This window comes from Eschscholzia californica, unplaced genomic scaffold, assembly GCF_041429995.1.
Source record: "Eschscholzia californica isolate CP2 unplaced genomic scaffold, dmEscCali1.0.p SCAF_3, whole genome shotgun sequence".
In the NCBI taxonomy this organism is placed as follows: Eukaryota; Viridiplantae; Streptophyta; class Magnoliopsida; order Ranunculales; family Papaveraceae; genus Eschscholzia; species Eschscholzia californica.
The window spans coordinates 22845170-22851698 of record NW_028238420.1 but is presented as its reverse complement, the minus strand read 5'-3'; positions in this window follow the sequence as shown (position 1 = coordinate 22851698).

Here is a 6529-nt window from a genome sequence, read left to right as displayed (position 1 = left end):
CAATACAAACAATGCAATACCACAATACCAACACTAGTATTCTCAACAATCAACTTTTCCATTTTTCACACTTTGCTTTCACATTCTTCTTTCTTTACTTTTCATGCCTTCATTCGCGGGAGTCATATGATGAATGGATGGTGGAGTATCCGTCTTCCTAAAGTTGACACTATTATCGGGTTTCATGGACTACAAGAGTAAGGTTTATTCGCTATCCTGATGTCACTCCTAGTGGCTATGGAAGTTGAGCACACGAGATCAAATGAGCTCTTTTTACAAATTTGCGAGGTTGAGTAGCTCTTCACTCTACTCGGAATCAGCGCAGAAGAGTACACTCAAAGGTAATAGAAAGGCTCAGAAATCTCACAAGGGTTAAGTCTCCACTAATGATTAATCTAGTTCTCTCAGAACCGTCTACCCTTCACTTCCATAATACTCACATGGCTAGCACACAGACGACCTCAAGACTCGAAATTCATGAAGAAACCTTTAACAACCGGATAGTACGATCAACTCGACTCTATAACTATTAACAAGCCAAAAACAACCATTAGACTCACATTTTCGGTCCAAAATTGAAAAAATTTTGAACCCTCTTGAATTTTCGAAATGAAGGACTTAGCAAAAAGTTCTTCCCTATTCCCAAACTTAAACCGAACATTGTCCTCAATGTTCTGAAGACTACGCCAAAATAAGAAGATGAGAGGAAAGATATTACCAGACTCCACTGTCCTATATCAGAAGCATGGGTTGCCTCCCAAGAAGCGCTAAGTTTAAAGTCTTCAGCCAGACTAAGCTGAACATCGGGAATCACTTCTGATATACTGGATTTTCAATACAAACATCCACGGTTTCGGGTGATATTTCTAAAAATGGTTTTAAACGTTGACCATCGACTTTAAAACAAACACCATTTTTATCCTCAATATCAACCACACCGTGAGGATACACAAATTTGACAACAAAAGGCCCCGACCATCTAGAACGAAGTTTCCCAGGAAATAAATGCAAACGAGTGTTGTATAAAAGAACTTTTTGACCTGGTGAAAATGATTTTCTCAAAATGTTTTTATCATGAAACACCTACACTCTAGAACTCTCATATGCATCATTCCTCAATTCTTCTAACTCACTAAGTTGGAGTTTTCTCTCTCTACCTGCGTTGTCAAGCGAAAAGTTCATTTGCTTGATAGCCCAATATGCTCTATGCTCTAACTCTACAGGGAGGTGGCAAGCTTTGCCATACACCAATCTATATGGAGACATTCCAATGGGAGTCTTAAACGCTGTACGATAAGCCCATAATGCATCAGTTAGTCGTAATGACCAATCTTTTCTATTTGGATTGACTGTTTTCTCAAGAATGCGTTTAATTTCCCTATTGGAAACCTCAACTTGACCTCTTGTATGTGGATGATATGGGGTGGACACTCGATGAGTAATACCATACTTTTTCATTAGAACCTCAAACTGCCTATTACAAAAGTGTGTTCCCCCATCACTAATAATCGCTCGCGGTGTACCAAAACGAGAAAGGATGTTTTCTTTTAGAAACTTGATCACAACCTTGTGATCATTCGTTTTGCAAGCAACCACCTCTATCCACTTAGACACGTAATCAACTGCGACTAGAATATATAGATTGCCGAAGGAGTTCGGAAATGGACCCATGAAATCGATGCCCCATACATCGAAGACCTCAATGACAAGAATAGGGTTTAGGGGCATCATATTTCTACGTGAAATACTCCCCAATTTCTGGCATCGCTCACAAGCTACACAATATGCATGGGTATCTTTGAATAAAGACGGCCAATAGAAACCACATTGTAAAATTTTGGCGGCCGTCTTTTTGCTACTAAAGTGACCCCCACATGCATGGTCATGACAAAAGGAGATGACGTTAGTTTGTTCACTATCAGGGACACATCTCCTAATAATCTGATCGGGACAATACTTAAACAAGTATGGATCGTCCCAGAAGAACCGCTTTACCTCGGACAAGAATTTATCACGATCTTGCTTAGTCCAATGTTTGGGCATTTGTCCCATAACAAGATAGTTCACTATGTCTGCGAACCAAGGTAATTGGGAGACTACAAGAAGTTGTTCATCAGGAAAACTCTCTCTAATAGGTAACTCATCATTTACGGACTCCACAACAAGCCTAGACAAGTGGTCTGCTACAACATTTTCGGAACCTTTCTTATCCCGTATCTCTATGTCAAACTCTTGTAGCAAAAGTATCCATCTAATCAACCTAGGTTTGGCCTCTTTTTTAGAGAGGAGGTTCTTTAATGCGGCATGATCAGAAAATACTATGACCTTAGAACCTACTAGGTATGATCGAAACTTCTCTAAGGCATAAACAACAGCTAACAACTCTTTTTCAGTGGTCGAGTAGTTGAGTTGTGCATCATTCAACGTCTTACTAGCATAATAGATTACGTGAAGTAATTTGTTTTCACGCTGACCTAAAACGACTCCTATTGCATAATCAGATGCATCGCACATGATCTCAAAAGAAGCTTTCCAGTTAGGCGGTTGAACAATAGGAGCAGTAGTAAGCAAAAGTTTGAGTTTATCAAAGGCCTCTAGACAAGCATTATCAAAGACAAACTTGTTCTCTTTTGCCAAAAGATTACAAAGAGGTCTTGATATCTTACTAAAGTCTTTGATAAATCGACGATAAAAGCCTGCATGACCTAAAAAAGATCGGATGTCTTTAACTGTTTTTGGTACAGGAAGACTTTTTATCAAATCTACTTTGGCTTTATCTACTTCTATACCCTTAGCTGAAATGACATGCCCTAGGACAATTCCTGAACGAACCATGAAATGACACTTCTCCCAATTAAGCACTAAATTCTTCTCTTTACATCTAACCAACACGAGTGTGAGGTGATCATTCATCAAATGATGACCCGAAGACTGAAAAATCATCCATGAAAACTTCGAGAAACCTTTCTACCATATCAGAAAATATGTTCATCATACAACGTTGAAAAGTAGCGGGTGCATTACACAACCCAAACGGCATACGACGATAAGCATAAGTTCCAAATGGGCAAGTGAAGGTTGTTTTCTCTTGATCTTCAGGAGCAATGGCAATTTGATTATACCCGGAATAGCCATCTAAGAAACAATAGTAACTATGTCTTGCCAGTCTCTCGAGCATCTGATCAATGAATGGAAGAGGAAAATGATCTTTCCTCGTGGCCGTGTTCAACTTTCTGTAGTCTACACAAACACGCCACGCAGTGGTCATCCTGGTGGGTATTAACTCATTGCACTCATTTCTAACTACAGTAATGCCTGACTTCTTGGGAACAGTTTGAACAGGACTGACCCAAGTGCTATCTGAAATAGGGTAGATAATACCCGCATCTAATAATTTCAGGACTTCAGATCTCACAACTTCCTTCATATGAGGGTTAAGTCGACGTTGCATCTCTCTCGATGGTTTAGCATCTTCTTCTAAGTAAATGTGGTGCATGCAAACTAACGGACTTATACCCTTGAGATCGGCTATAGACCATCCTAGTGCCTCTTTGTGTTCTCTTAGGACATCTAACAATCGACCCTCTTGTTCTTTCTCTAGCTCGGATGCAATAATAACAGGTAGGGTTTCTGAAGGTCCTAAAAACGAATATTTCATGTTCTCAGGTAAAGGTTTCAACTCTAAGGATGGTGGTTTCTCAATAGGCTGAGACGACTCTGAAACAGATGGTGAGTTGGACTCATCACTTGCCGATGGTTGAGTTGTCTCTAAAGTTGATGCCATACTTGGTTCAGAGATTGTGAGGGATTCAGTTTTCGCTTTCCATTTCTCAGTATCCAGTAATGGGGTGGAATCTAATAAAGCATTCACCTCATTGATACTACCTTCCTCATCAAAATCTAAACCAAAGTAGGCCAACAATGTTTCCAACGGGTCATCTGATAAAGTTGTTGGTAAGGAATCCTGAACCAACATATCTATCAAATTTAACTCGTTGAAATCATCAACATTATCGGGGTGAAGTCCAGCATGGAAGATGTTCATCTCTACAGTCATATTTCCAAAAGACAATTTCAACAGGCCGCTACGACAATAGATGATAGCATTGGATGTAGCTAAGAATGGTCTCTCTAATATGACAGGTATTTGACTTTTGGAATTATGGACTGGCTCACTATCTAAAATGATGAAATCAACAGGAAATAAGAATTCACCAACTTTGATCAAAACATCTTCGACTATGCCACGTGGGTGCCTAACAGACCGATCCGCTAACTGAAGGACCACAGAGGTTGGTTTGATCTCTCCTAATCCCAACTGTAAGTACACAGAATAAGGAAGAAGGTTAACACTAGCACCAAGATCCAATAGAGAACGCTCTATTTTACAATCTCCTATGGTACATGGTAGTGTAGGACTTCCTGGATCCTTGTACTTTGGTGGAATATTTTGTTGGATGATCGAACTAACATTCTGAGTAAGGAACACTTTCTTATGCACATTCTTCTTACGCTTACTAGTACATAAATCCTTAAGAAACTTGGCGTAAGCTGGGATCTGTTTGATCGCATCTAAAAGTGGAATGTTGATACTAACTTGTTTGAACAACTCCATTATCTCCTGAAACTGAGATTTCTTCTTTGACTCCACCAAACGTTGAGGGTATGGAGCTCTAGGGACATAAGGCTCGGATACTAAGGGTGGACTTTCTGACTCAGGAGCCTTTTCAGGCTCATCCCTCGAGACTCTGGTTGGCAACGAAGACGGCTCGTTCTCTAACTCTTCCTCTTCAGGAGCTCTTACCTTGTTGTCCACAATTTTACCACTTCTAAGGGTTGTTATCGCATTAGCTTCATCTGGTGGTGGTCTACCCAATAGACCTTTTGGGTTCTGCTCAACCTGACTCGGAAACTTACCTTTCTCTCTTTGGCTAAAGGCTTCGTGAAGTAGACCTATTTGGGTTTCTAGCTTAGTCAAAGATTGTTGGGTAGCTGTTTCTAGCCTAGTAAAGGATTGACGGGTGGATTCCTGAAATTCCTCATGGTTCCTAGTTAACCTGTCCTGGTTCTGAGCTAGCATATGCATGGTGTCCTCTAATGATGTCTTCTTTTCAGGTGGATGTTGGACACTTGGCTGAGCATAAGGGTTGCTAGGTGCATTAAACCCATGAGGGTTCATAGAACTACTAGGCTGACTCTGGTATTGACCTTTAGACCAAGAGAGATTGGGATGATTTCTCCAGCCTGGGTTATACGTGTTAGAGAAAGGATCATACTTCTGACGATTGTCTTGCCTAGAGTTTTGATAGAGAGCATGAGCTTGTTCTTTGTTAGCAGACTCAAAGAATAAGGCACATTTGTTCTCCGTATGAGTAGGGTCTCCACAGACTGAACAAGGGTAAAAGATGGGTTCATTTCCAACACTCATGACATGAGTGGGATCCTCCGTGAAGGTTTTAGGTTGATTCATCACTAAGGCTTCCAAACTTCTGGTAATGGCGTCAAGTTTGGACTCAGAATCATCGATCCTATAAATCCCGCCCTTAGTTGGATTAGGCTTTGCCCGAGTGATAGGTTCTCTAGAAGTTTCCCATTGTTGGGATTGTGCGGCTAGTTCCTCAAGAAAATCCATGGCCTCATCGGCGGATTTGTTGGAGAACCCGCCATTACAAAATGACTCAATCATGGAGGTGGTAGGATAATCTAGTCCTTCATACAACAGTTGGACTAGTTTCATTTTTTCTAACCCATGATGTGGACACTCTAGAAGAATGTCTTTGAATCTCTCAATATAGGAGTAGAGAGATTCTCCTTGGAGTTGCTCGAAATTAAGCAAACTCTGCCTTAAAGCTCTAGTTTTATGCTTGGGAAAGAATTTTTCTAGAAAGACACCACTAAGTTCTGCCCAAGTAGAAATAGACTCAGGTTGTAAGGCATACAACCACGACTTAGCTTTATCCTTTAGAGAAAAAGGGAACAACCTTAATCTAACGGCATCAATCGAGTTAGGGACGTTCATGGTCTTGCAAACGTCCTCAAATTCCCTAACATGATAATACGCGTTCTCGTTCTCTAAACCACGAAACACCGGAAGCATATTGATGATTCCCGACTTTAACTCGAAATAAGTGTTAGTCGGGGGTAGCCTAATGCATGATGGTTGGCTAACTCTAGCCGGATGCATGTAGTTTTTGAGAGTCATAGGTTGATCCTCGACCCTAGCTTGATCAACGTGATCCTCCATAGACTCGTTTAAAGAAAGGTTTTCAAGTAAAATACTCAAATCAGACTCTTTAACAAAATGACCTCTCTTATCACGTAACCTAGGGGGCATAAACCAAAAGACAAGACAAGGGACTCTTTTTGAAAAAAAAAATTTTTTTGAAAAGAAAAGAAGTAAGGAAACTATGAAGATCCTAAGGAAAACAACAAAGCAAGCAAGCTGACTCCACCAAGCAACCTAGACACAATCTAGACGACCGGGTAGTCTTTTTCACCTAAAAATTGATCTAGACAGCTTCTACTTCTC